General features: G+C 39.2%; 1 long non-coding RNA gene and 1 pseudogene across 1 annotated transcript in view; both read right to left on the minus strand.

Moving 5' to 3' along the window:
- Positions 1-23,568, minus strand: part of LOC109496188 — a 150,145-nt gene that overhangs the window by 54,319 nt on the left and 72,258 nt on the right. The window lies entirely within an intron of this gene.
- LOC101099688 lies at positions 1,546-3,430 on the minus strand (annotated as a pseudogene).

The following is a 23,568-nucleotide window of genomic DNA, read 5'->3' on the forward strand; positions in this document are numbered from 1 at the left end:
TTTTTAATGTGTGGTTAGTAAGATAGTCTGAAATGATATTAAGACAAAAGAAAAAAAAAAGCCTTTATATGGAGATTTTGTATATCCTCAGGGGTTATAATTTCGACTTTTGTGTGCCAGAAATATCAAATTGCCTTTATTAGCTTGCTTAAAGATAGCAAGAACCAATAAATATTGTTTACTTCTCCAGGTTTGGTCTGGCCTTCCTATCACTGCAGAGATACCTGTTTTTGTTTGTTTGTTTAAATTCTGAGATCCCATAGCTTGTCTATGCTTCTGTCCTGAAAGGAGACTATTTAACTTCCTGTAAAGCTGAGGTCCCTTTAATCATAGACCGGATAACAGACCAGTTACTGTGGAAGACTTTTTAGGTACCAAGTCTCACTTTCAATTTAGCTATATTATCTAGAATTTCTAAAATAAACACGTTTCTCCTGCACATAGAAAAAACACAACATTTATATATATAACACACATATAAATTAATTATAATATATATTATATATATAATGCATATATATAATATATATATTATATATATTATATATGTGTGTGTGTGTGTGTATATATATATATATATATATATATATATGTATAAAGAAAAGATGTAGGAATGATGTTTCCCCTTCTGGGCACAGCATTTGAGAGAGAACAGCTACCATCCATTGAAAAGTAATGCAGGAAGAATTGGCAAACAAAAGACATAAGGAAAAACAGGTTCTGTTACGAACTCCAATTAAATGATAAATATGGTGTCTGGAAGTAGTATGGTTTCAACTAGGTGGTCTGATAATTGATTAAAAGACTTGATCATAAATGTTTTCTTCAGTATCAAGCCAGTACCCCAAGGCATCTTCACTTTAATTCCATTTGTGCGCCACGCATATGGCATACTCCCCACGGAGGCTAAGTGCCGAGCTGTTTGATTTTTCACAGCCACTGAGAAACAGGATTTCTGCAAGAATGGGTGGCTTTCTGGTTCACTTTTCCCCACAGACTTAGCAAAATCACTCGCACACAGTAGAGATGCAAAAATGATTTTTAAAAAAATGCATAATATGAATTTATTCTGTGATATTTTCCTTATTGAAGATATTTTAAAATGAACTAAAATAGCTGATGTTACATGAAGCAGAAATACCTACCAGAATTTAGATAATGGTAATATACATGATTTGACCCCCAAATATCCATTTTGGCTTTCATTTCAAACATCTTTTTTTTCAAAAAAAGTAATATAAAAATGATAGATTGCTGCACTCCTTATATTTCCTTCATCTGAAAAATTTTAATTCAATTTCCAGTTATTTTCTCAACTAAATATGTTAACAGTATTTGCTCTTATTATTTTTTTTAATTTTTAATGTTTATTTTTGAAAGGCAGTGGGGAAGGGCAGAGAGAGAGAGACAGAATCCGAAGCAGGCTCCAGGCTCCACGCTGTCAGCACAGAGCCAACCGGGGGGCTCGAACTCATGAACCATGAGAACACGACCTGAGCCAAAGTCAGAGGCTCAAATGACTGAGCCACCGAGGCACCCTTGCTCCTATTTTTGAATGGGAAGAGTATCCATTTTCTGTTTCTTAATGGTAATATTTAGGTCTTCTTTCTCTGATTTTCCAAGAAAATGGTTCATGCTGAGTTCAAATAGTAATTGAGCCCCGTCCAGAACATAATGGGCAATTACAGATCTCTCTAATTTTGAGAGCCTGTGACATGAGTCTATCCAAGTGGTCAGCTCCATACCTACGAGAAGAGCATGTGGATAACCATTCTGGCCACTTGGGACTACCCTGAAATCTATCTGCAAATTCCATCCCCTGCCCAAACACTAAAATGGCTCTGATGCCCACACAGGCCTCTGCAGCAAGCTAGAATCCAATCTTGTCAGCTTCAGCCTCTGGTGGTCTGCTGTATGGTCTATCAAGCATACACTCAAGAAATTTAGACTGTCACTACTGTCCCCAATGTGCCAAACTATCTCAAGAACAAATGGCCCAAATCATTGTGAGAAAAATCATACTTAAATCCAGTAAATCAACCAAACTAGGCTTTTCTACAACATGCCCAAGTAATGCGTGGCTATTTCAGGGCCCAGAAGAAAAGCAAGTTGATGAATGTCAGTTACACTATTCAAAAGCCCAATGAAGTTAAACACTCGTCCATTCGGAATCACAAAGGCAATGCTCACTTCGCAGCACATATACTGAAATTGGAATCACAAAGGCATTTATATCCGAGAAATCAACCAGGTGAATAATCCAATAGATCTCAGAGACCCTGGGGTATCTTTATTATGGTCAATTACATAATAAACCACTTCTTTTTAACAGTCTGCCATTGGATATCTTTCTCGGTTTGCATATCATTTAAAAGTTCTTCCATCCATGCTTCGTATTCCAGTTCTGATAAAAGTCTGAAATGTTCTTTTCTCAAAAATAGTAGCTTGCCCTTTCCTATGTTGGACTCACTTCCAGGGGAGTAAAAGAAAACACTACAAATAGCAATCCAAAACTAGTCAACCCAAAGAATAACTTTCATTTTTCCCCCTTCCTTACACTTTCATTAAATAGTTCTTTCTCCTTAGGAGGGAGCGCTTACCACCATTTCCATACGCCCCAGCATGGTTACAATGATCTCCAAGTAGTTTCTGCACTGGTTTAAGAATGATCAACAGGAGAGGAGCCAGTGCCATTGAAACGGTAAAGAAGTGTAGAAACTCCTAAGGTCTCTTAAGAGAGAACCCCTAGAGGACTCAACACTAATGAGCAGGAATGACTGAAACTTCTTTGATCAGTAGCTGCCTGGAAAAAGAGTCATTCCATGTTGTGTGTTTTTGGCTAAACATCCAAATGTCCTTACTTTTGGTACTCCAGAGGCATCCTGTTCTTTTGTTATTGAAAGCCCTATAAAAATCAAAGTTTCCAGGCAGAAAAGCGAATCTGTCACACTGATTTGCTTCCAGGCCCTGACACTTATTTACTATGTGGTTAATTTGTATTTGATGATAGTCCAGTGAGGTTATGTACAGCTACTGTGTTACATTTTCTCCAGTTGGTCAGTGAATTATATCAGGAAAAAACGCAATTCAGTAGCAGACTGCAGGCCATAGATGAAGGTCATCTTTGCTCGATTATCTAGTCGTGGCAAATTAAAGATGATTAGATGACTCCTTCCAATTAGTGAATGTTTTTCTTTGCTTGCTTTTCTGAGTTAGTAGGTATTGCAATTGCCTATATCCTTTTTCTTCCCAACTATAAACTCAATGAGAGAAAGGATTATGACTTGTTACTATTAGAACATCAACACCAGGGACAATACCTGCAAATAATAGATGCTCTGTAAATATGCTGAAGGAAAGAATACACGAGCCAGCAAAACTGTTTCTTAAATGCCCACTAGAACACCCTGGTGAAATCAATTAGCCTTGATCCAGAAATCAAAAAGTTCAAGGCACAATGCAGTTCACTTTCATTATCTATGCTTTCATATCTCTTGAACATTCTGAGCCTCAATTTCCCTGTCTGAAGAATGAGCAGAAATTAATCCAACAAGCCCTTCTGAGACTTGTGTGGTTCTCTTAAAATAATGTAGATGAAAGCGCTGTGAGTTATAAGCCGCTGCATAAATGTATGATCAGACATGGCATGTCACCCTGACACGGATCAGGGAAATAATTTAGGAAGTGAGTGGGGGGTGTAAGAAGGTGGAGAATGCTTAATTTGCCAGAATTCTCTGGGGAGTATGGAATATGGTTGTAAGAAACATTTGATACATTACTTGAGGTACTGAGTGAGATCTTTTACCACTCCTACCCCAAGAGGCATGCTCCACTTTCAAATAATGCTGAATGAAGCTTTCTTCTAAGAATGAGCTCTCCACTTAACTGCAGAGTTTTGAATACAGAGTAGGACAGAAGTATGGAGCAGAGGGGCACTGCTTGAAGCACAGAGGATGATTTCCCTACGCCCAGCAAACTTTCCTGAAAATTAAAGAGACAATCATTTATTTCTTTAAGACTTTGAGATGATGCTTGCCTATCAAAGATAACAAAGCAAAAGCCTGTCTGGGATGTACACATATTGTACATCCAGCCTCATGTATAATCACATCAGAATCATATTGGACCTAGAGAAACTCCAGACTGTGTATCGTGAAGTCAGAATACATTAATGTAGGAGGGATCAAGCTCAATCTTAGCCAAAAAGTTAATCTCAAATGGCAATGTTGGGACAGACCTGGAGTCAGAACCCAATATTCTACCTCCCGGTGTACTAAACGTTTTACAAGTGATTATATTTTAAGCATTGATTCAAAACCATTGAACAGATTGGTGGTTTGTGCCACATTTTTCCATTCTCTCTCTCCAAATGGATGGCCTACATTCAAACCAGGCAGATGAAAACTGGTAACAGCTTGCTAATGGATGTCAGAATCTTAACTCATTTTATTCAAGTGTTCCTTCATTTATTCCTTAATTCATCAAACATGTATTAGATGCCTAAATGGTCCAAGCATCTGGAGTTGCATAGGGAATTATAGTAAATACAAACAAACATTGTGTGTATGTGTGATCTGAAATGTTTACTAGTTGTGGTATGAGAGAAGAAACATACCATTAAAATAAAACATTTGGCTCTTGGGCTAATTGCCAAGATGTTTGAAAAAAAAAAAAAAAAACAACCATGTCCATTTTCTGTGTTCCTCATCATGACTGTGTTAAATCAAGAATATAAAGCCACCACCAGAGATTTGACTGCAGTATTTCATTTCTCTTATACAAATTAAATAGAATACTGACATTCAAATTATGCCTATTTTCACCTTAATGCTTTTGCAAGATTACCTGAAAACTTCAAAGCAGTTTGAAATAGACTCACCTATATATTAGTTAATTCGGCAAACGTGTATGATACCTCTCACGTTCCAGGCACAGTGAACACGTACTGGGGAGTACAGATATAAAACTGCTCCAAAAGAACTCGTCATTTGAAAACAGGTAGCGGTTGAATAAATAGCTTATGATTCAGCACGACAGTACAACTCATGCAAGATACAGAGAATGCACAGAGGTACGTGGAGGAGAGTGAGGTTCATTGGACTTGGGTATTCAGAGGTTTCCTGGAGAATGCTAAGTTTAAGTTACATTTGGAAGGAAGGATAGGGGGTGAGGGTAGAGATGGGCATGTCAGAATGAAGGATCAACATTCGCTGAGGAACAGAAGCGTACAACAAATTGTTTGCCCTGGGAAATACAACCAACTCATGACTACGGGAGCAAAATACACATAACTAATTATGATAAAGTTGTTTTTTAGATATTACTAACTTCCATAAGACAAACCCTTGGGCTGTATTAGTTGAAATTTTTACAGAGTCTTCCACATTCTCTGTCTCTCCGTCAGACTGTTACTTTTGTGATCATATAGTTATGATATGGAAAAATGGCCAGCCAAATGCACAACTGACTACATGATGGCAAAGACAGAATTGGGATACCACTTTGAAATACCTTTCTACGGCCACCGAAAGATTGGCCTGAGGTCCGGATCCCTCCTTGCCATCTCCTCCCTAGCATCTTTTATTTTCTAGTAAGGTTTTCATCCCTTCTTCACTCTCCTTCCTTGCCCCTCCCCCCTCCCCCTGTCCTCCTTCTCTTCTTCCCCTTCCTCCTCCTTCTATGAGTCTACAACCTTCTATGTCTATGACTGCACCCCAAACCTACACTTCCGTTTGTAAAGTGCTTTTAAATCTATGTTTCCAGAATTCTTCAGAACATCCTGTGGAGAATCCTTGCGGCAGTCTGGGCCACTGGCAATGCGGGCTTACTGTCTTCACAGATCTTTGACAGATTCACATAGATCTGCTATTTAAATTCGGGCTTTGGGCAAGATTTCAGGTGAAAAAAGAGTTCTTATCCTTCTTTAAATTTTAAAATTACTCCCCTTCTAGTATGACTCTCATCTTTTGAAGATAAACTGAGGCAAATAGAGGAGTAGTGACAGTATTGATACTGTGCAGCTATCTAGACAGAATGACACTCAAATATGAGTCTTTTGTTCTCAGATGCTCATCACATTAGATGGTTCCAGGCAAGGGGTCTTTTCTACCACCTCGCCCACTGTAAGGAAAGAAATCCCTGTCTGGGAACTGTAACGACAAGAGGGTCACCGTGCTCCGTGTTTCTCCTTAAGTATAGACCTAACTGCCTCCTAACCTTTTAGCTTTCATCAGAAACCCTCTGTCCATAACTTTCCACATTTAATTCAGTGTGAAGACGTTAATTATGAATTTACTACATTTATTATGCTCAGTTTTGGAAATGCCCCTATGAGAAGATGGCCACGTGAAGACACAGAGACACAGGGAGGGAGAGCACCATGTGACATGGAGGAGAGACTGGAGTGGCACATCCACAGTCCAAAGAACACCAAAGATTGCCAGCCATTATTAGGAGCTGGGAAAATGGAACAGATTCTCCCTCGGAAACCTAAGGACTCAACCTGATTTCCATTCCCTGATTTCGGACTTTTAGCTTCCAGAACTGTGAAACAATAAACTATTGCTTTAAGCCACCCGGCTTGTGGAACTTCATTATAACAGCCACAGGAAACTGATACAGCCGCATAAAGTTCACAGGTGAACAAGTCACTTTCCAGTCAGCTGTGTGTGTGGCACACCTGTGGGAGTAGGTGACATTTTAGTTGGATGCTCAGGGGTAAGTTGGACGGGTCCGGAGGGAGAAGGGAGGGTAGGCGTCCACAGCAGAGGAGAAACAGAAGCAAAGGACAAGATTTGGAAAGATCTTTTGGCATCTGAACAATGCTGAGGAGTCCTGCACAGCCCCAGCGTGGAACATGAGGTGCTTTGGGCAAAGCTGTTGCAATGCCCTTTTGCAACAAGAGTTTACTTAAATAAAAAAGAAACAACTTCAAGTTTTGAAATCACTGTGTGTTTGTGTGTGTGTGTGTGTGTGTGTGTGTGTGTGTGCGTGCGCGCGCGCGCATGCACGTGTGTGTGTTTAAATATGTATCTATCCCCAGATGGTTTTCCTTTCTTTCTTTTAATTTCTTTTTAATTATGGCAGCTATTCTCCAAACATGTTTTTGTTTATCTCAAACTAAGTATACAGTTTCAACATATGGAGCATATTTTGTTTTACTTCAGTTTATCTTAAGAAATCAGCTTTCCTAACTCTTGTTGGCAGTGGACCCAAATGATTTCTTACTTTTTATTTCCCCCTTTACTTTCTCCTCTTCTTTCTTTCCTTTCAATTATGATTTATCTGTATCTCTCTCCCTCTCATTTTCTCTCCCTTCCTTCTTCCCTTTTTTCCTCCCTCCCTCCCTTCCTTCCTTCCTCCCTTTCCTTTCCTCCCTTCCTTCCTTCCTTCCTTCCTTCCTTCCTTCCTTCCTTCCTTCCTTCCTTCCTTTCCTTTCCTTTCCTTTCCTTTCCTTTCCTTTCCTTCCTTCCTTTTTTCTTCCCTCCTCCTTTCCTTTCCTTTCCTCCATGCCTCCCTTCCTTCCTTCCTTCCTCCCTCCTTCCCTTCCTTTCTTTTTCCTTCTGGAATGTCACAAAAGGTGTCTGATGTTGATGAACTGGTTCAATTAGTGGCAAAAACCAACCGTTCCTTGGCTTGTGGATATTTAGTCAGCCTAGAACAAACACAAATTAGAAATAATGTGAGTAAACAAGCCAGCAGTAATATTTGCTCTTATGTTTATAGTACCACGAACCTGGTAGTCAAGTCTGTTCATAATCTCGACCCAAAGTTTCTTATCTGCTTTGTTGTGCATGATGCTTTTCCAACACTGTGTATTCACCTTCTTTGTTCTTTCTTTCCTCAGAAAGCTCATTTTCACCTTCTCAGCCTATTGCACTCCACTCACCCTTCAAATTCCAGTGCATGTGTCCCTCCCTTTGACACATTTTATGATGCTCCCTGACAGAATTAATCCTATTCTCCCCTGCATGTTCCCAGAGCTCTGTATATCCCTCTATCCTTGCTTTCTTGTGATTGGAATTTATTTTCATACCTGCCTCCTCCACTAAACTGTGATCAAAAAATGGTTTCTCATTGCTCTGAAGTCTTCAATCTAGCAGAGCAGAGGCACAGAGTAAGCACTCCGTAAGTTCTCACCGGAGACATGCTGGAGTGAAAAGGGATTGCAATCCTTCTACAAGGAGTAAAAAGCTTGTCTTTAATATCCTTGCAACACCTCTGAAACCATCTGCACACTTCCCAATTTGAAGAGCGCTGGGAATGTCAGGAACTGGGCACTTGAGGCAGAAAGCCACCAGGAATGCGGAGCCTAAGACTCTAGGGAAACTGATCCTTTCTTGGTATGTACATTCGTGTAGCAGAAACTGGGCATTAAGTAGACTTCACATGTAGTGTGGAAGCACAGTGATACAGTCATGAATGTTTCTGCAGTGACACTATACAAAAGCGTTTACCACTGAAGCCAACGCTAAAAACTATTGCTGAGTGGGGCGCCTGGATGGCGCAGTCGGTTAAGTGTCCGACTTCAGCCAGGTCACGATCTCGCGGTCCGTGGGTTCGAGCCCCGCGTCAGGCTCTGGGCTGATGGCTCGGAGCCTGGAGCCTGTTTCCGATTCTGTGTCTCCCTCTCTCTCTGCCCCTCCCCCGTTCATGCTCTGTCTCTCTCTGTCCCAAAAATAAATAAACGTTGAAAAAGAAAATTAAAAAAAAAAAAACTATTGCTGAGATGGCTTCTGAGGGTAAGTGTGCGGTAATGACTTGTGAGGTCTGCTGGAAGCATGAAAAGAAGTAATGGCACGTGTGAGGCATACTTAGCTTGTCTGTACTCCACTAAAACAAAGCCTATGTCTTTCATCTTAAGACCTCCAGAACCTTATTTGACACATTGAATATGATCTACATGGGGCTGTTGGAAGGAAGGAAGGAAGGGAAGGAGGGAAGGAGGGAGGGAGGGAGGTCGTCTATAAATAGCACACACAAGAAATTGCCAGCTTCATAGGTACAGGTCTATAATTCCTGCACCCCTCTATTATTATCAAGTCTTTTCAACGGCCTTGTGATATAAGAAACCTTAAAAATTACATTGCATGACCCCTAATTCCAGCAACTTAATTCTAGCAGTGACCTTATAAAAGCCTTTTATGTCCCTCAAGCACTGCTCAATGGAAATCTATGCACTGAGTAGGGTTAGTGGCCCACGAACTAAGCACTGGTTCTGTCTATGTTGCTCACAGTGACTGCGGTCCCCTTTCTCTGACCACCTCCTTCTAACAAGGGGCTTGGAAGTAGCAGTAATATAAGGTGGTAAGGAGAAAAATGCAGAGAGGCTAAAATAGATAAGGTGGGTTGGGAACCCAGGGAGGGAGATAGAATGCAGGTAGGTAGGGTGCCAAGCAGGTGTGGTCGGGGAGGAGGGGCAGAGGGCTATGGTGCTGTACAGGGACCCACTGTCACCAGGAGTCAGCCTCACTACAGTGCCCCCTTGGACTTAACTGTGTTCCTCCCTGATGTCCTCACCTTCACTTCTTATGGGCAAGTCAAACAGCTTCTTGCCCTGTGGTAGTAGGACTTCTACATCTATATGGCTCTTTTCACCGGAGAGCCACAGCACTGGACCCCGGATTAGGGTATGTTTGTGCCACATCAGGACTAGGGGACACTGTGACCTGGGAGAAATCCTAATGGGTCGTGTGCATCCTTATTACAAAGATGGTGTGTGAAGGACTGAGATGACAGATGATAATTACAGAATGTTCAATGCTACAGACACATGTCTGGACCATTGTCTTTATATTGTTCTTATGGTACGATATTCCTTCCCACCTGAGGATACTCAATCCCAGGCCAAACACCAGAGATTGAAAGAGCACATGGTTTATCAGCGGCAGAGTTCTAGAACCTCACTTTGTGACTTTGTTTTTGTTTCCCTCACCCTCATCTTCAGAAGCCAGGCTGTCTCTGCTAGGAAGTACTTGTGTTTTGTTCATCTGTTTTGTTTTGTTTTGTTTTGTTTTGTTTTGTTTTCATTACAAAAGGGTAACCTTCCTTATTACATTAGTATCATTTATGTACCTTGTTTCATTTTCATTTAAACTGAAAGTTGAGCAATCTAAATGAGGAATTTATATTTATAGTTAGAAGGGAATTTTCTAGCTGAACATCTCACAGGTCTGGATCCTGAGGTTCTGGGGGTTTGATAAATTGCTTGCCTGGTGACAACTGAACTAGAGTGGCAGAGCGGGAGTGACAGCCCTCACTGGTACATGTCTCCTGGCCCAGCGCTGCCTTTGAGAGCTGAGTTAATGAAGAGATAACGATCTTTCTAAGCAACATTCAACATTTCAAGTGGTATGGGACAGTGGACTTATACACCACCCATGCCGTCAAGTCTGGGGTCTTAAGAGCTTTGCCACACCTCTGCGGTACCTGTATCTAGCAGGCAATTGTTCTCAGGTGTCCTGAGTGAAAGAGGAAGGTTTTTGATCCGGAAGGAGATGGGTCCCCATCCCCCATCCCCTGCCATGTAGACAGGGTGTGGTCTGGTCCTCCTTAGGAAGCAAACCCAGAAGGCAGGTAGGCAGGACTCCCACATGAGAATTCGTAATGTTTTGCCACGGGGTCACCCAACTCCCACCCATCAGTCACCAGCTGACAGGTCTCCCTCTCCTGCCTCCCACTGTGGAAAATCCTCCTCTATTCTCTGTCCTGGGAGACAGCCGGGGGTTCTCAGGTTCTTCCCCTCCTCAGCCAAGAAGCACACACTTACGATTAATCAAACTATGAATGCATATGTCAGTCTGAGGGTGGCTTCTTTAGAAACAGCCAGGGGACTGTGTATTTAATGCTCTGAAGCACATTTTCGCCCCAGGAGCCAGGCTAACTTCTGTTGGGAATTGTCTCCAGCTCTGTCAATGATGAAACAGAAGCTCTTCTGTAAACCCCAATTTCATGCCATGAGAAGATTGCACTCTTCGCTAAGACTTTAAGAATGGTTTTGGGGAAATGTTATAGACTTTTAAAATAGGAAACCAGCAAAACTCCCACAATCTTCACATTGACATCGTGATTTCTAATTTACAAAGCACTTCCCGCTGGCTGGCCTTGTCAGTCTTTGACTTCAAACCACAGAACAACCACACTGGTTAGGAGGAGTTGGTTATGGAAATCTGCGTCCCCATGCTCCATCGAACTCCACTGACAACACTCGGGCCCTTGAAAAAGCACTTCCCCTCCCGCCTTCAGCATCTGCTCCCACTATTTTCTCTGTCAGAACTTTCCAAGGGAATCCTGCCCATCTTCTCAGGGCCCATTTAGTTAACTTCCTCTTATCCTTCAGTTGTGAGCTCATATCAAGTTTTTCAGGGAAGTCTTCCTTCCCCGACCATCCCTCGCCTTTTGTCATCCCAACATGCCTTAATAATCCTATTAGGCTACAGGTCATTTTTATGTCTGGCTTGACTATTTTATCCAGGGCACGTGTTCACCATATAACAGCCCTGTAAATACTGGAGAAGGGAGTGAGTGACCACCACCCACCTTTCTTTTCGGCTGAGAAATCTGAAGCTTAAAGCAGCATGCCAAAGGTCATGTTTCTAATAAGAGTTTGAGGAGTCAGACTCGTAATTCCGAATTTCGGCATTGCCACGTGCTCACTTGGGTGATTTTTCTCTGAGTCTCTGGTTCTCTTTTCCTTTATTTGTTAAATTCAGATAATAGAAACAAAGGGAATAGTTAAGTACTATGAGAGATAAAGTATATACAGGGCTTCTGTACTCAGCATACTCTTAATAAATTCATTCACGTCTTTTAAGTCTGTTAGCTGGACTACTGATCCTAGTCTATAAAATTATCTCTATCTTGTTCAAAAACATCAGTGTCTTGGGGCACCTGGGTGGCTCAGTCAGTTAAGCCTCCGACTCGATTTTGGCTCAGGTCATTATCTCACCGTTTGTGAGTCTGAGGCGCGCATTGGGCTCTGCACTGACAGTGTGGAGCCCGCTTGGGACTCTCACTCTCCCCCTCTCTCTGCCCCTCCCCTACCCATGCTCTCTCTCTCAAAATAAATAAATAAGCTAAAAAAAAATCAGTGTCTTCTCCTATCCATGGGAAATCTGAATCAAAAGGAAAGGAGGTGCTAAATGCAACTAGTTTTCTCTTTTCTCCTTTAGTTCATAATGCAGTGACAGAAGAGACTGTGAAATAAACTTTTCAAGGCAATAGAAACAGGCAATACCCATATTTATTTAGTTTATTTAGCATCTTCCTAAATGCCTGGTATAATGTTTGTTGCCTTCATCTTTATTCCAATTAATAAGGACTGTTCGAAAGACAGGCTCAAGATGGAAATGCAAGTGTTCTGGAGTAATTGAAATGAAAGATTTCTCATGGTGAAACGAGGTTGAACTCATAGTGCTTGTACTGGTGGATATGCTAAGGGATGGAGCTATGGAAGCAGCCAAGATGGTAAAGAAGTTGTCTGAAGAGAAGGCTTAAATGGTGAAAGAGAGAAAGAAAGAAAGAAAGAAAGAAAGAAAGAAAGAAAGAAAGAAAGAAAGAAAGAAAAGAAAGAAAGAAAGAAAGAAAGAAAGAAAAGAAGAAAAGAAATAGAGGAGAGAATAAGCATCAGATATCAAGAGAGATTTCACTCAAGCTTCTTGACACTTAATCTTGTGTTTGATCCAGCAGTTTATCTGGGGTGTTCTATAATGTTACTATGTCCAATGTATAATTTATGTCCTCTGTATCATATTCCTAAGCTATTAAAGGCACAACACAGACCAAGGATATTTATAGAAATTATTGTACTATAATAGCAATGGAATATAAAAATACTATTCTTCAAGGATTCTATTTCAGGCTAAACATTTGAGAAAGATATTGGAAAACCCACACATATATGACTTAATATGTATTATCTAATTCATTGAACTTCAAAACTACTTTCAAATAGCTACATTAGAGGCAGTAATTACACATATTTAAAGCTGGCTAGAGAGAGCTGATCGAGAACACTGACATGGATAGCAAGATGTTTGTTTGTGTATGAGAACAGGCAAGGGAACTGCAGTAAAAACCCAGGTTCCAATTCTAGCTATGCCATTGTATGATCTCTGTGACATTAAGGTTTGGAAGTGAAATGTGGGGATAATAATGCCTGCATCATAGGATAGATATGATTAAATAAGATTGAAAATAATAGGAGTATTGTCCATACACTAATACCTATAGTATAGTCTACTTCATAAATTCTGTTTTTCTCCCTAAAGGCATTTGTTCTTTCTGACTCTGTTTTTCTTGATAGTTTTCTGCTTTTTAAACAGGGAGAAAGAGAAAGTATCTTTGAATACTAAATCGTGTATGGTTGCCATGCTGCCGGAAACCACAAAGTAATCATGCTTTGCCTACTGCGAGGGTGTCACTCTCACCCACTGTACCTCCTCCACCTTTCTCCTCCTCTACCTTTACCTCGGCTACTTTAAGGAAAAAAAAAAAAACAATTAGGGGTGAGGCCAAGATCTCTCTTATTCTAAAGGGGACCAAAGTTCATACACATACATTTCCTGATCTTCAGGAAAGAAAAAGATTCAAGCCATTTTTACTCTGCATATATATATACAACCAAGTCACTTTCTTTTTCTTGACCTATTACACTGGCTAAACCCTCTAATACAATATCAAATAAAAGTGATAAGACTGAGTATCCTTGCCTTGGTCCTGACTTTCAGGGGAAAGTATTTGGGTTTTTCACCATTAAAATATGGTGTGAACTGCAGGATTTTCATAAATGCCCTTTTTTAGATTAAGGAATGTGTCTCCTACTTGTAGGTTAATGAGGCTTAAAAACAATTTTTTTTTTAAAAGAGAGAGACACAGCATAAGCAGGGAAGGGGCAGAGAGAGAGGGAGACACAGAATGTGAAGCAGGCTCCAGGCTCTGAGCTGTCAGCACAGAGCCCGATGTGGGGCTCGAACTCACGAACTGTGAGATCATGACCTGAGCCGAAGTCGCCCGCTTAACCGACTGAGCCACCCAGGCACCCCTAAAAAAATTTTTTTAATGTCTATTTTTGAGAGAGAGAGAGAGACAGAGTGTGAGCAGGGGTGGGGTAGAGAGAGAGGGAGACACAGAATCCAAAGCAGGCTCTGGGCTCTGAACTGTCAGCACAGAGCCCCACATGGGGCTCAAAGCCACAAACCATGAGATCATGACCTGAGCTGGTCAGATGCTTAACTGACAGTCACCCAGGTGCCCCGATGAGTCTTTTTATTTGGGAATGGATGTTGGATTTTGACAAATATTTTTCTACATTTTTGAGATGATCTTTTTTTTTTTTAGCTTGTTACTATGGTTAATTAAAGTGATGAAGTTTAAACTGTAAGATAGTAAGCCAATCTTGCATTATTGAGATAAAATTATTTTGATCATGATGTATTATCCTTTTTATATACGATTTGAGTTAGGCAAAATCGTATTACAATTTTTGGATTTATATTTATGGAAGATATAAGGCTCTAGCTTATTTTTCTTCTTATTTCTTCATCTGGTTTTGATATCAGAAGAACGCTGGCCTCACAGACTGATTTGGGATGAGATCTTTCTTCAAATTTGTGGAAGAATTTTTGCAAAATTGTGCTATTTCTTTCTTAAATACTCGGTGTAATTCACTATTAAAACAGCTTAACCTGGAGTTTTGTGGGAAAATTTCTCACTACAACTCAACTTCTTTAATAAAAATAGGCTATACAACTTAACTATGTCTTCTTTCCTGATTGTATTTGTATTTATTGTTTTTCAAATAATTTTTCCATTTCATCTAAGTAGTTGAATTTATTGCCATAAAGTTGTACATAATATTCCATCAAATTTTTTTATATACATAACATCCGTATTGATGTTCCATCTGTCATTGTAATATTGGTAATATGGGTCTTCTCCCTTATATGTAGTCTATCTAGCTAGAGATTTATCAAATTTATTGATATCCTTAAATAACCCATTTTTTATTTTTTATTTGGTTTTGGATTTTTTTCCTAACATTTGCTATTTTTTTTCTATTTCATTAATTTCCACTGTAGTCTTTATTATTTCCTTTATTGCTAACTTTAGATTTTATTTACTCTTCATTCTAATTCTTTAAAAAAATTTTTTTTAATGTTTTTATTTATTTTTGAGACAGAGAAAGACAGAGCATGAGCAGGGGAGGGGCAGACAGAGAGGGAGACACAGAATCTGAAACAGGCTCCAGGCTCTGAGCTGTCAGCACAGACCCTGACGTGGGGCTCGAACTCACAGACTATGAGATCATGACCTGAGCTGAAGTCAGACGCCCAACCAACTGAGCCACCCAGGCACCCCGGCTTCATTCTAATTCTTAAGATGGAAGCTGAGGTCACTGATTTGAGAACATTTTTTCTTAATAATAGATATTTAAGGCTACAAATTAATCTCTAATTCTGCTTTTGCAATGTCCTGCACACTTTGACATTTGTTTTCATTGAGTTCAAAATCCTGAATTAAAAAAAAATTATTTTTCATCTTTTTTTGGCCCATAGGTTATTATTTGAAGTATATTATTTAATTTCCCGTGTTTAGAGATTTTTCACATCTTTGTTATTGATTTCTAATTTGGTTTTATTGTGACGAAATAGCATAATTTTTTACTTGAATCACTTTCCATTTTTTGGGATGAGGGGCCCAGAATACAGTCTATCTTGGCAAATGTTCCGTGTGCACATAAAAAGAAATTTTATCCTACTGTCATTAAGTAGCATGGTCTGTAAATGCCAATTAAGTTGGTTGATAGTACTGCTCCAGTGTTATGTAGTGTACTGATTTTTTGTGTACATTTTCTATCAATTAATAAGGAAGTAATCTTGAAATCTCTGACTCCAATCGTGGATTTGTCTATGTCTTCTTTGAAGATCTGCTAATTTTTCCTTCAATATGTGAAATTTCTGTTGTTTGGGGGCATAAGTTTTAGGATTCTTATGTCCTCCTGATGAATTGTTCCATTTATCGTTATGAAATCCTCCCCCAACCATATCCTTAGCAGGGTTCTTTGTTTTGAAATCTTTTTTGTTTGAAGTTAATTAAGCTGCTCTGCTTCCTTTGATTAGTGTTAACATAATGTTTTCCGTCTTTTTTTTTTAACGTTTTTATTTATTTTTTTGTTCCTTTGTATATAATATTTCTTTTTTTCTTTGGCTACATTAAGACTTCTTTTTATCACTGATTTTAAGCAATTTGATTGTAATTGACCACATTACCATTTTCTTCATGCTTGTGGCATTTGTGTTCATTGAAATTCTTCAATATATAGACAAATTATTTTCAACAAATTTGGAATCTTTTCAGCCATTATTTCTTCAAAAATTATTTCTCAGGTCACCAGGGTGGCTCAGTCGGTCAAGTGTCCAACTCTTGATTTGGGCTCAGGTCATGATCTCATAGTTTGTGAGTTTGAGCCCTGCACGAGGCTCTGTGCAGACAGCACGGAGCCTGCTTGGGATTCTCTCTCTCTGCCCCTCCCCAACTAATGTTCTCGCTCTCTCTCAAAGTAAACAAACTTAAAAAATTATTTCTCTCTCCTATTTCCTTTCATTTGAGGACTTCTATTCCTCCTATTACTAGGCCTCTTGAAGTTCCACAGTTCATTGATCCTCTCAATTTTTCTAGTCATTTCTTCTCGATGAGTTTCATTTTATATAGTTTTTCCTCTTGGTACCTCCAAGATCACTAATCTCTTTTCCTGCAGTGTCTAATATGCCATTAATCCCATCCAGGGTGTTCTTCATTTAAGACATTGTACTTTTCATCTACAAAAGTTCAATTTGGGTACTTTTTTGGTATTCTATGTCTATTATATTTTAAATATTTATTCTGAATTCTTAAACATACAGACTACCATTATAATGTCTTATTTAATGTCCTTGTCTACCAGTTTTATTCTGTGTTCATTTTGTATCAGTTTCAATTGATTGACTTTTTTCCTTCAGTATTGATTGTATTTTCCTGCTGCTTTTGTAAACTTTTAATTTTTTATTGGATGCCACAATTGTGAACTTGTTTTTGAGTATTAGATTTTTGCCTTTCTAAAAATATTCTGGAGCTTTACACTGAGATGTGGTTAGGTTATACGAAAATAATTTGGGGGTGCCTGGGTGGCTCAGTTGGTTAAGCGTCGTCTCTTGGTTTCAGCTCAGGTCATGATCTCATAGTTCATGGGTTCAAGCCCTGCCTGGGGCTCTGTGCTGACAGCTTGTGAAGCCTGCTTGGAATTCTGTCTCCCTCTCTCTCTGCCCCTCCCCGCTCACTCTTTATCACTCTCTCAGAAATAATAAACAAACAGACATTTAAAAAAAAAAGGATTTGTTTCTTTGACTTTTCCTCTTTAAAGCTTGTTTGGCCAGAATAGGCAGTCTTTAATACAGGATTAATTTTCGCTACTATTGAAGGCTAATTATTCTGAGTATACTACCCAATGTCCAGTTTATTATGAGATTTTCTGCTCTGACTAGTTGGAACATGCACTATTAATGAATGGTACTATGTGACCTCTCAGTATGGTTCCTCCTCATTCTTTTAGTATTTTTTTCCCTCAACTTTGGGTACTTTTCTCGTGTGCTCGTGCTAATCAGTATCCAGCTGTGTACTCAAAGGAGACTCTTCCCCAATCTCTAAGATTTTCTCTCTGTTAAGCTTTCTCCTCTCTGGTATTCTGCCCTGTGGACTCTTGCTATCTCATCTTTCTTGGACTTCCTGCTTCATTTCCTCAACTCAGGGAGACAGCAAGGCTCTGCCTGGGCCCCCTCTTCCTGCCTACAGTCTGGAAACTCACTCCAGGTAATAATTTGAGACGATCGTAAGATCCATCACATTTGTTTCCCATGTTTTGGTTGCCATTGTCCTTCAATGTGTGATGTCCAAAATACGGAGAACTACACTTTCACAAATTTTGACCAGTTTTTAAATTTTTTTTCATGGTGTTAAGGTAAATTATGTCCCTTTTATTCCATTTCTCAAGAGGTGGAAGTCATAAACCAGATCTAGTTTGTGGTTCCAGGTCTCTATACTTTACTTACTCTGAAAAGTCAGTAGCCAGACTAGAAGTTTTATTGGTCCACATGGAGATGAAATACCTACTTTACTTTCAAAACTTTTTTTTTTCAATCAGATATACCATTAGTGTGAGTGACTGGAACCAGTTGGCAGACAAATAATAATACTGTACTCTAATGATTCAATATATTTATTCTTTCTTCCCTTCTTTAGAAAGTTCAACCGCCTCAGAAAAATCATTTGCAACTTGAAAAAAAAATGTACTATGCAAATGGTTTGATTTGAAATTAAAATTTAAAGCTATGCTCACTTTTTTTTTTGTCTTTATTTTCCTGGAGGGAAATCAGCAGCATACGGCGACAAGCCAACGACGGTAAAAAACTCTTTTTTCTGAGTGATGAGTCATGTTTCCTGTAGTTACTGTCCTTCATGTGAGAATCCTTAATTATTAAACATAAAAAGTGATTGTAAGAATCAAACTGAAAGGTTTTGAAGTTTTGCAAAGAAATGGATTATGCGACTTCACTGCCTAAATCATCCTAATACTTCCTATTTGAATTCAAATTTCATATGACTCATGTCATGCAGCCCTATTAATTATCTCCAGTTTGAAGTGTGCATGGTCCTTCATGATCTTATCTCTCTCCCCTTGGCACTTGGGCCTTCTGTTTCTTGTACCTACAAAGCTATCTCCTACAGCAAAGCCTTCATACAAGTTATTTCTTCTGCTGGAATATTTTTTCCATGATTATTATATGGCTGGCTTCTTTTCAACATTCAAGTTTCAACTCAAATATTACTGCCCTAAGAAGTGTTTCTTGACTATGCTAGTTAATGTTGTGGGCTTACCACTGTGGCAGTGGTCAGAATTCTAAGATGACCCACAATTGCCTATAGCTTTGCATAATCTATTGTCTTTCGGTATGCACAAGACCTGTGAATAGATTGGGGTATCACTGTTATCATTATGCTATGTTATTTGGCACAAGGAAGTATACAGATGTAATTGTGTCCTGAATAAGTTGACTATAAATTAATCCAAAGGGCGATTATCCTGGGTGGCCCTGAGCTAACCAGGCAAACTCTTTGAAAGCAGAGATATTCTACTGTTTTTGTGGAGGAAATAATTGTTTGGTGAGAGTCTATGGTGGGAGTCACCTGGCATGGACCTGAGGGCAGCCTCAACACATTACTTTTGGCCAAAAGCCAACAAGAATATGAGGACCTTAGTCCTACGATTGCAAGGAACTGTATTTGGCCATCAAGATGAATGTACTCGGAATAGTATCTCCTGATTGAGCACCACACGAGGCTCTAACTCCAGTTAACATTTTACTATCAGCCTGAGAAGACCTTGAGCAGATGGCTCAGTTAACTCATGCCCAGACTCCTGACCTAGGAAAACTGTGAGTTGATAAATTGCGCTGCTTTAAATTGCTAAATTTCTGGTAATCTGTTATGCAGAAACAGAAAATGAATACACCCAAATCACTTTCTATCACACTGCACTGTTTTCTTTTCTTCGTGGCTGAAAACCCTTTGAAGTTATCTTCTATGTATTTCTTGTTTATTTCAGTTATCTACCCCTAGAATATACATTCTACTAGAAAAGCAATTTTGGTTGTCATACTGCCAGGTTGATTCTGGCTATTCCGGCTATTTGGGAGGTAGATTGGAGAGAACTATAAATCTGTTTCTGTTTTGCTGTTTAAAAAAAGAGAGAGAAAGAGAAGCTAATATATACTGTGTAATATTGAAATTTTCTCAGCGGGACAAAATAATCTTTCTTTGGTATTCTTCAATTTACTAAATAATTAAATATGAAAGAAAGACTAAAAATTCTTGAAAATGAGAAAAGCACCAAGCCAAAATTTCACATAAATCAGAGGCATGCAGCTCTGTTATTTTTCAAATAATACAATTGTTTATGGAAGCCATGCAACATTTCAGCACAGAATTTTATTTTGCATAATGAATAATTTTTTTTTTTTTTTGGATTTCACCCTCTGTAGTTATTGTGACCACATGTGGTGCTGGTGCCAGAACATTCCTCCCTTGTGTGTTTCATGCCCAACATGATCCTCATACTCAGGGCTTCCAGCAGATTCTGTCTGTTTTGTGAATTCTTGCTATTGTTATCCTGAAAAGGTAATCAGCAACTGCCTGTGCCAAAGAGGAGGGAGAGAGAGCTACATGATTGTCTTTTGTTCTCCTACAGGAAGAAGAGAACTGTGGCGGCACTCTTTACTTTTTACTTTTATATATATACATACATACGTGTACATATGCTATATACACATGTATACACATGTATATATACATGTACACGTATGTATGTATATATATGAAATTGTTTTTAATCATCATATTTGCAGTAATATATTCCCTTGGGTAAAAATTCTTCAAGTCTAGAACTTTGTGGCCTGTTATACTCATGCTCGAAATCTCAGAACTAAACAAAGAAAGTTTGTTATCACCTTGAATTCAAATGTATTGCAACATCCAGCCTGTGCGCCTCATGACTGTCTAATGTGTGTGGCTGTTAGCAACTGTAAACTGTATAATATGCAGTCTCACCCTCAAACCATAGGTCTTTAAAATGTTACCTATTATTTTGGATTAACATGTTCTGCCTTTAGCTGGTCAGTCTGTTGATGAAAGCCCTAAACCCCCAACTCCTCATTTAAACCAATTTCAATAATATCGTCTGAATCCATTCCAAATTTCAAACCTGGCAAACAGCTTCAGACATATGTGTGGAAGTATTAATCAGTGTCTTTTTCAGATGAGTTAAAGGATTCTAGAAATCACCCTCTTCCAAATAAATATATTTCCCATTGATCTTCATTGGCACCTAAATTTTACCATTAAATTAAAAAAAAATGTGCTCCAATTTACTGCTTACAAAATGATGCAGGTAATGTGCAAAATCTCTCATATATTGCATTTTATTCCCTGAAACACAAATCCAGTTTAACCTGGTTGGCAGAAAATCATATTGGGAAGGGAACAGACAGGTAGTCCTGATTTAAGTCTTGCCTCTATCTCTTCTTAAAACAATCTTGACTACTTCAAACTAACATTTGAGGATTCTCAAATGTTAAAACTGGATACAATAACACTTATCTTAGAATAAGATCATGAATATATCAGGTAATATAAGAAAAAGACTAAAACAAAACATGATCATTAGTGCCTATTATTATTTAAAAATATTTATTTATTAATTTTAAGAGAGAGCACGCATGTGAGTGGGAGAGAGGCAGAGAGAGAGGGAGAGAAAATCCCAAGCAGGCTCCATGCTGTGCTGTCAGCACAAGGCCCAATGTGGGGCTTGATCCCACAAACCATCAGATCACGACCTGAGCAAAAATCAAGAGTCAGTCATTAACTGAATGAGCCACCCAGGCACCCCAGTAGCTATTATTGTTACTATTTTAGGTGAACTGCTAAGGCATTTATTGTGTGCCTTCTATATGCAGTTCGCCAAAGATACACGGAAATGAAATGCATTTGTTTTACGTGTCTTCCAGGACAAAATTAAGGATCAAATAAGTAAACTATGGGAAGAGACAAAGTTTGCTTCATTCCAAAGAAAAGAAAAAATAAATTACTATCTATCTGTGAAAATTAATTCAGGGAAACCTCACTAAAATGGAGTTGGGAGGCTTTTAGAAAGGGGAACTCTCATGTCCTACCACTTGTCAATTGCAGATCTCAACAGGGAAACATACCTTGTAAATTGACACTCCTTTACTCCCCCCAGATGGAGGAAGAAAGGTTTTCACCCCTGGCAGCAGTGCAGCTGAAAAGGAACTGTCACAACTCAGCTAAAGAAAAGCCACTACACTTCAAACTCTCATTTGCTTCCATGCCCTTTTTGTTTGTAACAGTCGCTCCCAAACTCTCTCTTTCCTCTGCAAGAGTGTTGCTCTCCTTTGTTCTTGGATTTCCCGATGGTTTTGCCATAGCTTGCTTATCCTAAACTGCAATTCTCTGCTATTACTGAATAAACTTTTTGCTGGTAAAATAACTGACAGTTTAATTAATTTATTTTAACGTTTATTTTTGAAAGAGCATGAGCGAGCTTGAGCAAGGGAGGGGCAGAGAAAGGGAGGGATAAATGATCTGAAGTGGGCTCTGTGCTGACAGCAGAGAGCCCGATGTGAGGCTCAAACCCACGAACCGTGAGATCCTGGCCTGAGCCAATGTTGGACACTCAACTGACTGAGCAACCCAGGCGTACCGACAATTTTATTTTTAAGGTTCATAAATCACATTAGTATTGTTGTTGCTATTATTTATTGACTACTTCGTATAGGTAAGATATCATGCTAATTGATTTCATGTACTGTCTCATTAAATTTTCACAACCCAATATTCATTACTATTTTATGGCAAAACATACGGACCAAGCTCAGAAAGAGCTAAGAGCTATGATTTGACCTCAGTTATGTCAGATTACAAAAAGCATAACAGTGGGACCTATTAGCTTGGCTGACTTGTAAATATGATTCTCAATTAGATTTCATATCACTTCACTTAAATCGCTAAAGATTTATTAAAATACATGGAGCCTGGATTAGTTACCATGGAGGTCTTACCTGATACCACGACATTTATGCCACATTGACATTTGGAAAACTTTGAGGATGTCATGCTAGTCACATAGTTGTAAAATGTGAAAGTATTTTGGAATCTTATGATTTGTAATAAGAAATATAAATTTAGTCTTTGTCCCTTTTTCTGGCACAGAGCTCCCAAACCCTTAGAATTTCCTAAGTGATAAGAGCAATAAAGTATCTTTTGTTATGTTAATGAGGCGACTTTTGGAAAGCACCTGAGGATTGGGGCTGGTTGTCAGAGGTTCTAACTAAGGTCAGTGATTAAAGGGATGAATTTCCAGTCCCACTCTCTGCCCTCCAGAGAGGGGAGAGGGGCTGGTGATTCAATCAATTGCCACTGGCCTGTGATATAATCCACCCTGCCTGTGTAATGAAGCCTCCATAAAATCCCAAAAGGATGACGTTCAGAGAGCTTGAGTTGGTGAATACATGGAGATGGGAGAGAATATTGTGCCTGGAGAGGGGATGGCAGTTCAGTGCCCTTCCCCACACCTTGCCTTATGCATCTCTTCCAGCTGGCTGTTCCTGAGTTTCTTCCTTTTATAATAAACTAGTAATCTAGTAAGTTACCTGTTTCTCTGAGTTCTGTGAGCCCCTCCAGCCAATTAATCCAACCTAAGGCGAGGGTAGGAGGGGGTCTTATAGGACCGAACCCTTAGCCTGTGGAATCTGGTGCCAGGCAGATAGTGTCAGAATTGAGTTGAATTCTCAAAAATGTTGCTGGTTTCTGAGAATTGCTTACTGGAGGTATTGGAAAACTCTCTTCCCTGTGTTGGAACTGGGTCTCAGACATCAAAAGAATTTGTAGAAATAATTAAAGACAATAAGAGAAGGACATAGTTGTGGATTAGAAGAAGACCACAGCACAGATAGTTATGAATAC

Source organism: Felis catus, chromosome F2 (assembly GCF_018350175.1).
Source record: "Felis catus isolate Fca126 chromosome F2, F.catus_Fca126_mat1.0, whole genome shotgun sequence".
Lineage (NCBI taxonomy): Eukaryota > Metazoa > Chordata > Mammalia > Carnivora > Felidae > Felis > Felis catus.